This window comes from Garra rufa, chromosome 1, assembly GCF_049309525.1.
Source record: "Garra rufa chromosome 1, GarRuf1.0, whole genome shotgun sequence".
NCBI classification, from domain to species: domain Eukaryota; kingdom Metazoa; phylum Chordata; class Actinopteri; order Cypriniformes; family Cyprinidae; genus Garra; species Garra rufa.
In genome coordinates, this window is record NC_133361.1 from 3,144,173 (window position 1) to 3,156,584 (window position 12,412).

At 36.7% G+C, this 12,412-nt stretch overlaps 1 long non-coding RNA gene across 1 annotated transcript; it reads right to left on the minus strand.

Annotated features, from left to right (window-relative positions):
* Positions 1-1,061: 1,061 nt before the first annotated feature.
* Positions 1,062-2,495, minus strand: LOC141328278 (uncharacterized). Its single transcript, XR_012355176.1, has 3 exons — positions 2,350-2,495; positions 1,583-1,630; positions 1,062-1,190 (listed from the first exon to the last, which is right to left on the minus strand). It is a non-coding gene; the product is annotated as an uncharacterized lncRNA (long non-coding RNA).
* Positions 2,496-12,412: the final 9,917 nt, after the last annotated feature.

The following is a 12,412-nucleotide window of genomic DNA, read 5'->3' on the forward strand; positions in this document are numbered from 1 at the left end:
CCCCATATAACCCTAACCCCAACCCGTATAACTACATTGCTTGAATACATACATACCAGTAGAAATGTGCAAATTTTCAGCTCTGTGTTTGGGCACAAGAAGACCATGTTCATTCCTCATTCATCAGGACTGGCTTGCCGGGACTGATTTTCTTTGCTTTTTTTGGTCTTCATCTTTAAAACAATACAATATTTATTGACCCAATTTTTAATTATTATTGTTGTTTAAACATATAAATTAAGCAGTTATAATTATATACTTCAAGCTCAAGTTCCCTGGCAACTCTAGCAGGCTCCTGAGTTCATCTGTATACATTTCTATTCAGAGTCTGAGAAAAGGCCATCATGCAAACTCTAAGCTTCTATTTTTCAACAGAGCACAAACTAATGTGTTAAGTGAGGGAGTAAAGAAATAAGATGAAGAGAAATAGGCAGAATTGTGTAAGTTTAACAGAATGAGAAGCAAGCAGCATTAGAAAAAAAAAATTTATTTAACAGCAAACTAAAATGAATTATTTTAAATATGATTACCTGCTGATGGTTTTGTTGTAAGCAGTTTAAACGCCTCTTCACACCAAGGATGAGTCCACACCACAGCTATTTGACATAAAATGACAGAAACAATATGGTTGGAATCTCTTTCAGAATTTTTTTTTCCAGATGTTGAACAATGAAAACATTGACAGCCAATCAAAATCCACCACACAAATAGCCTGAGCATTTAAATGCAGACAACATAACTGCAGCATACGCTTATGATAAAAAGAATGTTATTTTCTGTTAGTGTGAAATATAAACAATTAAAATAGTCATTATAATTCTTGCTCTTGGTGTGAACAGCTTTAAGTGATCTGATTTGGCCAAATTAACTGAAGGTCTGATTTCTCACATGACTAGTTAGAGATGGGAGTGAGTGTTGACTAGAGGAGAAATAAAAAAAATAATCAGTAGACATGCAAGGCTTGGTAAATTGTATGAATTATTAATACTTCGACATGACACTTTGTTGGTTGTTGTACAGATGTACAGATGCTGTGCAAAATGTAACTGCAGTACAGTTCAGTCCAGGTGCTCAGACCAACATTGACATACCATTGGAATGTTTGCCTTTGCTTTTGGTCTTTTCCAGAAATGCACAACATGGCCCAATTCAAATCCCATGACAGGCCTTCCTTTGGTCTTCCCTTTACCCTGAAACAAAGAGAAATACACACATGTTGAGACAATGTGCTAAACAAAATCTGTGACCAAAATATTTGAGAGGAAGGACTGTAAGGAAAGTCATTATTAACACCTAAAATAAGGATGCGTTGATTAAAGCAAATCAGTTATAGCTAAATGTCTTCAACATTACTGTGAAAGATTGAATCATTGAAGGACTTTTCAGCCTCTTTGACAGCTTCTTCAAGTTCAGCACTTGGAGCTTTGAGCTCAAGTTCCCTGTTAATTCTAGCAGCTTTCTAACAGAATTGGTCAAAATCATGAGATTTTAAAAATGTCATGATGAACCACAGAAAGAGAGAGAGAGCAAAACTATGTGTACATTAATTATGGATTACAGTTCATACAGCGATGGCTTTTACCAGAGATTGCTTCTTAAAAGAGCTGCTGGAGAAGGTGATCTGACATAACTGCAAGACAGAAACAAATACTGAATTACAATTACTTCACAAAAAACATTTAAAAGTGTGGTAGGCATTGTGGTTACTGTGCTTTACAAATAGTACACCGTAAAATCAAAGTTACTATGGTAAAACTACAGTTACAGTGGTAAAACCATAGTAAGCGTTGTGTTTACTGTGCTTATACTACAAATACCACAGTAAAACTACAGTTACAGTGGTAAAACTATAGTAAGCTAGTGGTTAGTGTGCATATACTACAAATACTATAGTAAAACTACGGTTACAGTGGTAAAACCATAGTAAGCTAGTGGTTAGTGTGCAGATATACTACAAATACTAGAGTAAAACTACGGTTACAGTGGTAAAACTATAGTAAGCTAGTGGTTAGTGTGCATATACTACAAATACTATAGTAAAACTACAGTTACAGTGGTAAAACCATAGTAAGCATTGTGTTTACTGTGCTTATACTACAAATACTATAGTAAAACTACAATTACAGTGGTAAAACCATAGTAAGCTAGTGGTTAGTGTGCATATCCTACAAATACTATAGTAAAACTACAGTTACAGTGGTAATGCTTAGGCTAATGTCAATCGTAGGCTAACGTTAGCAGCCGTGCTAACTGTTCCACTAAGCTTCCGTTTTAACACATGACCCCATGAAAGTGATGCAGAAACACCGAAATAATTAAAATAATGAAAAGATTGTCGCGGTCACTTACCTGCTTGAAGGTGTACACGTATCAGGTGAACTGGTCGAACTGAGCCTCGCTGGTGACGTAATTGCCGTAGAAGATGCTGCGTGGTATTTGTACGCAACTGCTCTCCATCGAAGTTAAAGGATAAATCCAGACGAGACGTGTGTCTTTTGCACCTTAAAAATGTGGAATTAACAAGTTTAATACAAACGTTTTGTATGCTGAGAAGACCGAGCACTGTTTAATTTGCTTTCTAACCTTTAATAAACGTGTATTTAAAACGGAGGAAAAAAATACACATTAGCGCCTCTAGTGGACGGTTCACCCGAAAAGTGCAGCCAAATGTACCTGGAGATACGTATTTCAGGTTCTGCAGAAATGTAGGCAGAGTCACGTATTGCCAATGAGCCTGGGTTGCAGATGTGAGAGAGAAATGAAGACTGTAATACGAGGGATGAACACCAGAGGTCCTCGAATGATAAGGAATATTTTTACCTCTAATCCTATTCTTCTCATTCTCAATGTAAAACAAATAAACAAATGCATAGATTCATTTGCAGTTGTTATGTACTGTACTGTCACAATTCTTTTACCTAATTTAAAATAAACAATAAAAACATTAAAAAAAATATTTTTTTTTAATGAAAAATTATGAAATGTTTTGTTTGTCTCTCACTGATTTGGTAACACTTTCTATGAAGCCCCTATTATAAGGGTATTTCTAAGGCATTATAATGAACGCATAATGCATTATAAAAAAACGTATAATATAATATATTATATCATCCAATGAATATTCATAACAACAAATATCATACATTATAATACTTAAATATTAGAGGTTATAGCTTTTAAGATTTTGATTATTTATAACACACAATAGAAACCATATTAAATCTACTTCATTTGTAATGGACTATATCATATTAGATTTATTTTTTACATTATATTCTATTCTATTGACTATAAGCAACTAACTCACCAACAAACACTCCTTACAGTGTAGACTTAGGTTAATGTTAGGCTAAGTAGACGGTTCGTGTTCTTGCAAAGTTACTTATAATCAGTTTTTCTTTTGGGGAACTGTCAAAATACAGTGTTAGCATATATTTAGCACACTACTAATAATAATTACTGCTAGTTGACATGCAGTTGCAGAGTTACTTATAAAAAGCTGTCTAACGGGTACCATCAAAATAATTAAAATGATCATATTATACATCCATCTGATCTGATACCTGATCTTATGGCTATTTGAGAAATATTATTATTATTACTTATAAGTGGTCTTTGTATGCTTTAAGTAAAGTGACATCAGTAAGATGGCAAAATATGAGACTTATACATTACAACTATGAGGAGGTTATCATACTCATAAAAGCTATAATAAAAAAGTAAAAATTCTAATAAATTAAAACTGTTCTTATGAATGCTCATGAGATGATACAACATATTATAAGGTTTTTATAATGTATTATGCATTCATTATAATGCCTTAAGAATACCCTTATAATGTATTATAAATACATGAACCCACAAATATTTTAAATATATATTACAAATATAAATAAATGTACTAATGTACCTTTTAATAATATATGAATACTTTTTTTAGTTTAATATTAATTAACATTAATAAATGCTATTTAATTATTGTTCATGTTAAGTAATATAGTTAATGTTAACAAATTAAACTGGATGGCAAAATTTGAAATATTGTGTGTATGTGTCTGTGTGTTGATTTTAATTAACCCTTTCATTCTGTAAACTTTAAATCGACCCTGGCAGAAGGGTTACTGTGAATGCATGTGCCAACTGGGCACCGTTTTCCTGATGCTATCGTGATGGTGACTGCGTAGACGGCGAGGGCCCGGTCATCGCTGCTTGCAGCTTTAATTAGGGCCCGAGCCCAAAAGGGCGAAGGCCCTATTGTTTTTCTAAGGATTATTAGGGCCCGAGCCCAAAAGGGCGAAGGCCCTATTGTTCTTCTAAGGGTTATTATTTTTTTTTTTTTTTTTTTTTTCTTTTTTTCAACCTTCCGGGCACTTTTGGGGGCCTTAACATACTCAAAAACTCTTGAAAATTTGCACACACGTCGGAATCTGCGGCCATCAGGACGCCACAGAGGCTGGGACCCGGGCGTGGTTCAGGGCCTCTACAGCGCCCCCTGGAACACAGTTTGAAAACTTGATGTACTGCGCACACATACTTGCACGTATTGATATGAAACTCGGTACACATATAGATCTCACTGAGCCAAACAACTTTTGTACTCTATGTCATAGGCTCCACCTGACAGGAAGTGAGATATTTAGGGCTGTTTAAAAAGCGCATGCTCTGGAATTTAACGTACTCCTCCCAGGAATTCCATGGGATTGTCACCAAACTCGGTCAGCATGATCTCAAGACATTGGGGACGCTAAATTGCGAGGAGATTTTTGATATCTCGAACGGTTTGGCCGTGGCAAGGCGACAAAGTTATGGCGAGAAATGAGAAACAGGAAGTGTCTAATAACTGTTGACCACATTGCCTGATTCTGATGAAACTTCACCAGTTTGTTCGTTGTATGATGCCGATTCCATAAATGTGACTATTATGAGTCAAAGTTATAGCGCCACCAACTGGCAGCAGGAAGTGTGTCATTTTCAAAATGCTTTGAAATCAGCCTCTTAATTTTACTCGATTTTCTTTAAACTTCATCAAAATCATGTCAAAACACGGCCGATAAGAATATGTAAAGGGGTCGATGATAAATCGAATGCTGTTGCCATGGCAACATGTCAAACTTTAAAATTAGATTCCTGTCTTTTCGAGGCAGTTAACATGCTTAGAATTTCATGAAACTCAACACAGACATCAATATTTATGATAGTTAGACACTGGCAAAAGGTCATAAATGGGCGTGGAGCAGGCACTCTATAGCGCCATCTTTTGACAAAAGTTGGGGGGTTAGTTTTCCCTACAGTCACCAAACTCTGTACATATATTAATCTCATCAATTTGGACAACTTTCTAAATCAAACTCATTAGCTGAGACCAACAGGAAGCCGGCTATTTTGATTTGAATGTAGATTTTTGGAAAAATCAGGCTGTAAACAAATGCACACTACTTCTAAGAACAACCAGCTGTTCACACCAAACTTTTTTAACATGAAGAGAATATTCTGAAGATGTTAAATTGCGAGCGGATTTTGGATATCTTGAACGGTGTGGACGTGGTGATTTTTTAAAGATATAGTAAAAAATATTTTTATATCTTTAAAGTGCAGCATCCAAACTCTTTAAAACTTTTTTCACACAGAGATCTAATCATTCTGAGCAAGTGCTGCAAATAAAAAATGTATACAAGCTTCTATGAATTAAAGAAAATTTAAAAAAGAACTCAGAAACCTGCTGTCACTCTGGTGAATGTCTCTACAGTATGTGTGTGCGTTCAGTCAGGCACAGAGAAGCTCATTATTGCAGGGGGGAGGGGTGAGAGGCAGAGAGGGAGAGAGGGGTAGAAAGTGAAACATGCTATCTTGCTTATAGACCATCTTTGAGAAATGCACATATATATATAGTGTAATCGAAATAAATACGTCTGATCTTTGAGAGTCTGATATTTTGAGAAAATATAAAGGGTCACTAAGTCTTTCATTGTTTGTATTTTGCAGTTGTTGTTTTTTTATTTTTTTATTTTTTTACTGAACTATACCATGAGCTTGTCCTATTCAGTCACATAGCAAAAGATTAAGAAAAATTAAACTTTTAGCATTAGCGATTTATCTTCATTGATAGACATTTATTTTCATAGTGTTATTTATTGAATATAAAATTTAAATTAACAATTTCAAGACAAACTTGGACAACAAAACAAGCTTTGCTGTTATCTGTTCAAAACATCTGAAAATTATAAAATTTTAAGATGAGTTATATATATCGCCCCTTTCAATACTCAACTTGTTTTTAAAGATATTTTGAAAGAATGAAGCGTTTATAGAGCACTTTATTGTGTATTGCTGTACACCCACATGAACTGTGTTCATGTTCATGTTAATACACAGTACATAAACTTTATATGAATACTTTTTTTAGCTTAATATTAATTAACATTAATAAATGATATTTATTTATTGGTCATGTTAACTAATATAGTTAATTTTAACAAATGAAACTGGATGGCAACATTTTATATTTTGTGTGTATGTGTCTGTGTGTTGATTTCAAAGTCTAACCCTTTCAATTCTGTAAACTTAAAATCCAAACTAGCAGAGGGTTACTGTGAATGCATGTGCCAACTGGGCACCGTCTTCCTTATTGATTCTTAGTTATGTAGCGCTTAAGAGTGATGTCTTGTAACAGGAGGAGTCACCAGCAAAGCAATATCCACACAAAACTTGTACAGATAGGTAACAATGACATTTAAGCAGAAGTGGTGGACGTAAAGCAAGCAATAATAACATTTTGTTATCATCATGAATCATGTTCTTCTCATCATTATCAGAGTATAGGGAAAATTTTGCATATTGGTTCACAGTTGGCATTATCTGAAGTCCTTGCATTGATTGCATTTAATTAAATCAACATTATATTTGGTCAGTCTGATCTTGAGGCATTAGAGATGTTAAATTGTGAAGATCTTGAGTTTTCATTAAAGGGCGTGTCCGTGGTGGCCTGACAAAGTTTGATGTTTCTGCATAGACATAGAAGTTGTTATAACTTAGCCATAAAATGTCTGATCTGCCACAAAATTCACAGGTTTGGTAAGAGTCCTGGCCTGAAGACACCTAAAGACTAATATTCAGATATTATCATAGCGCCACTTGTTGGCAGCAGGATATATCATATCTTTCACTAACTCAAACATACCAAGGTCAATCTGCACCAAACTTCATATGTTTGATAATAGTGCTGGCCTGAACACATCTACATGCCAATAATTAGTTACAGGCATAGCGCCACCATCTGGCAGCGGCAAGTTTGGCACATTTAAATGACTTATGACATATTTTTTCTATATTTACTGTATTAAAAGCATACTGCCCACCGTTTGCTGATTTCCTGAAGCCACCGGTCGGCGGTGAGCCCAGGTGCGAGGGCCCGTTCATCGCTGCTCGCAGCTTTAATTATTATTATTATTATTATTATTATTTTTTTTTTTTTTCAATGTTTTGGGGGATTTCGGGGGCCTTAACATACACGAAAACTCTTGAAACTTTGCACACACATTGGAACCTGCGGCCATCAGGGCCGGACAGACTTTGACATGGGGGGGTCACCTGGGGGGGGCATGGCACAGCGTTAAAAATTGCGACTTTTGAAGGGCTCTGGAGCGCACAACGGTTGACCTACAGTCACCAAAATTCATACACATATAGACGTCATCGGGCCGAACAAATTTCACACTCATAGTCCATGCTTCGCCAAACAGGAAGTCGGCTATTCAGGGATGTCTAAAAAGTGCATGCAATGGAATTTGAAATACTCCTACTAGGCCTTTCCACCGATGGCCACCAAACTCGGTCAGCATGATCTCAAGACATTGGGGACGCAAAATTGCCAGGGGATTTTTGATATCTCGAACGGTTTGACCGTGACGGGGCGACAAATTTATGGCGAGAAATGAGAAACTGGAAGTGCCTAATAACTTTGACATACTTTGTCTGATTTTGACCAAACTTCAGCAGTTTGTTCACCGTCTGATGCCGATCACAGAGATGTGACTATTATGAGTCAAAGTTATAGCGCCACCAACTGGCAGCAGAAAGCGTGACGTTTTTGAAACGCTTTAAACTCAGCCTCTTAATTTTACTCAATTTGCTTCAAACTTCATCACAATAATGTCAAAACACGACCGATAAGAATCTGTGAAGGGCGTTATCCATAACTTTTATCATGTTGCCATGGCAACGTGTCAAACTTTAACTTTAGTTTTTTGTGTTTTTGAGCCACTTAAAATGCTTAGAATTTCATGAAACTCAACACACACATCTGTATTAATGACAGTTAAACACTGATAAAAGCCCATAAATGGGCGTGGAGCAGGCGCTCCATAGCGCCACCTTTTGACAAAAGTTGGGGGGTTACTTTGTCCTACAGTCACCAAACTCGGTACATATATTGGACTCATCAAGCCGGACAACTTTCTAATTTACACCCATTAGCTACGACCAACAGGAAGTCAGCTATTTTTATTTAAATATGGATTTTTGGAAAAATCAAGCTGTGGAATTTGAAATACTCCTCCTAGACCTTTCCACCGATGGCCACCAAACTCGGTCAACATGATCTCAAGATATTGGGAATGCAAAATTGCCAGGGGATTTTTGCTATCTCGAACGGTTTGGCCGTGGCAGGGCGACAAATTATGGCGAGAAATGAGAAACAGGAAATGTCTAATAATTTTGACACACTTTATCTGATTTTGACCAAACTTAAGCAGTTTGTTCGTCGTATGATACCGATCACAGAGATGTGACTATTATGAGTCAAAGTTATAGCGCCACCAACTGGCAGCAGGAAGTGTGTTGCTTGCAAAACGCTTTTAAATCAACCTCTTAATTTTACTCAATTTGCTTCAAACTTCATCAGAATAATATCAAAACACGGCCGATGAGAATCTGTGAAGGGGTCCTTGATACATCAAATGCTGTTGCCATGGCAACATGTCAAACTTTAACATTTGTTTCCTGTGTTTTTAAATATAGCTGTGAATAAATTCATATCACTCATAGCAGAATCAGACAGTTCACACAAAACTTTGTCAACATGATGCCAAGATACTGAAGATGTTAAATTGTGAACGGCTTTGGGACATCTTGAACGGTGTTGATGTGGTGATTTATGAAAGTAACAATAAAAAAGATGAAGAGTTATTTTCATATATCTTTAAATTGCATTATTCTAACTCATCAAAACTTTTTACATATAAAGAACAAGAAATTCTTAGGAAATACGTGTAGTTTCAAAATGTTATCATGCTCAGAGGCCCCAAAAACATTAAAAGTGTCACATAAATTTGTCAGATTAAAGCTCTAATACCAGGGATGAACACTAGAGGTCCTCATAAGATAAGGAATCGTTTGACCTCTAATGCTATTTAGCTCATTCTCAGTGTATAAGAATGAAAATAATCCATAGAATCAGTTGATATAGACTGTACTGTCAGTGTACTTTTACATAATTATTTTGTATAGGTGCTTAAAGAGCATTAAAATATTTTTTTAATCTTTTAAGGAAAAATTATATGATTTATATACATATATACAATCTCACTGATAGAATAAAAAATATTATAAGTATGACACTATACTGCTCAGTTCACTTAATTAGAATGAGAAACAAATACATCAACTAAGTAAATATGTATTTATTTTTAATATATTTGTTTATAATTATTTCACAGATGCTTATAGATCATTAAAATAATATAAAAAAATGGATGTAGATCATAAAACATGGTAACTATTTAAAATAGGGTCTCTTTTGTTAACATTGGTTAATGAACTAACACACGAACGAACAACGAACAATATATTTGTACTCGATTTTCTTCAAACTTCATCAGAATGATGTAAAAACACGGCCGATGAGAGTCTGTAAAGGCGTCCCTGATGCATCAAATGCTGTTGCCATGGTAAATAAAAAAAAAAATACAAAATACATTCAAATATTTGTTTCCTGTGTTTTTGAGGCAGATAGCGTGCCTAGAATTTCATTTCCCATTTTCAATTTTCAATGATTTATTATATATTTAAAGTGCAGCATCCTAACTCTTTGAAACTTTTTTCATACAAATAACTATTCATTCTGATTAAACAGAGTTCATTTCATAATTATATAAAACTCCACGAATGAAAGAAAATTAAAAAACAAATCTGATCTCACTCTGCTCTGCACTCTATGTGTGTGTTTGTGTGGTAAGTGGCTGAGTGTAAGGAGGTGGGATGGGTGGTAAGAGAAAGAGTCAGAGAGGAGGAGAGACAGTTAGGGTTAGTCCAAAGGGTTATTGTGAATGCATGTGCCAACTGGGCACCGTTTTCCTGATGCTATCGGGATGGCGACTGCCAGACGGCGAGGGCCCGGTCAACGCTGCTTGCAGCTTTAATTAGGGCCCGAGCACCGATGGTGTGAGGACCCTATTGGATCTGCTCCGTTTCTTATTATTATTCTTCTTCTCCGGAATGAATCGCATTTTAGAGGCCCTAAACATACCCGAAAACTCATGAAACTTTGCACACACATCAAACCTGGCGAAAATGTACGTCTGATATGGGTTTCAGAGATGGGTGTGGCAAAATGGCTCGATAGCGCCACCTTTACACGTTCCGCGGTGTGCGCTTTCAGCTGTGATTCACATACATGCACGAAAATCGGTACACACATGTAACTCACCAATACCTACAAAAAAGCCTCTGGGGATAAAATCCGAAACCCAACAGGAAGTCAGTTATTATTAATTGTCTCAGCAAAATTTGTGTTATTTTTGCCATTTTCATGCCTCATACTTGAACGAACTCCTCCTAGAGATTTATTCGGATTAACGCCAAATTTGCTGAGTCTAATCTAAAGCCCTTTGTGACGGTAAATTGTGAAGATCTAGAGTTTTCATCGGAGGGCGTGTCCGTGGCGGCCTCGCAAATTTCGATGTTTCGCCATGAAAAAGGAAGTTGCTATAACTCAGGCATACAATATCCGATCTGTCCCAAACTTCACATGTGTGATAACACTCCTGACCTGAAGACATCTACATGCCCATATTCAGTTATGGTCATAGCGCCACCTGCTGGCAACAGGAAGTGTCATGCTGTACTCTACATCAAACTCCTCCTAGAGATTTATACAGATCAACACTAAAATTGGTCAGTCTAATAAAAAGGCTTTAGTGATGTTAAATTGCGAAGATCTTGAGTTTTCGTTGAAGGGCGTGTCCGTGGCGGCCTGACACATTTCGAGGTCTCGCCATGGATATAAAACTTGTTATAACTCAGCCATAAAATGTCCGATTTGCCTCAAACTTCACATGTTCGATTAAAGTCCTGGCCTGAACACATCTGAAGGCCAATATTCTATTATAATCACAGCGCCACCTGTTGGCAACAGGAAATGACTTGTATCAAACTCCTCCTAGAGATTTAATGATATCAACATTATATTTGGTCAGTCTGATCTAGAGGTCTTAGAGATGTTAAATTGCGAAGATCTTGAGTTTTCGTTAAAGGGCGTGTCTGTGGCGGCGTGACAAAATTTGATGTTTCGCCATGGACATAGAAGTTGTTATAACTAAGCCGATGTCCGATGGGGACTAATGTCCGATCTGCCTCAAACTTCACAGGTTTGGTAAGAGTCCTGGCCTGAAGACACCTAAATGCAAATATTCAGATATTATCATAGCGCCACCTGTTGGCAGCAGGATATATCATATCTTTCACTAACTCAAACATACCAAGGTCAATCTGCACCAAACTTCATATGTTTAATGAAAGTGCTGGCCTGAACACATCTACATGCCAATAATCAGTTATAGGCATAGCGCCACCAGCTGGCAGCAGGAAATTTGACACATTTAAGTGACTTTGACATATTTCTCCTATTTTTACTGTATTAAAAGCATACTACCCACCATTTGCTGTTTTCCTAAAGCCACCGGTCGGCGGTGAGCCCGTGTGCGAGGGCCCGTTCATCGCTGCTTGCAGCTTTAATTATTATTATTCTTCTTCTCCGGAATGAATCGCATTTTTGAGGGCCTAAACATACCCGAAAACTCATGAAACTTTGCACACACATCAAACCTGGCGAAAATGGACATCTGATATGGGTTGCAGAAGTGGGTGTGGCAAAATGGCTCAATAGCGCCACCTTTACACGTTCCGCGGTGTGCGCATTCAGCTGTGATTCACGTACATGCACGCAAATTGGTACACACATGTAACTCACCAATACCTACAAAAAAGCCTCCTGGGACAAAATCCGAAACCCAACAGGAAGTCGGTTATTATTAATTTTCTTAGAAAATTTGTGTCATTTTTGCCATTTTCAGGCGTCATACTTGAACGAACTCCTCCTAGAGATTTATTCGGATCAACACCAAATTTGGTGAGTCTA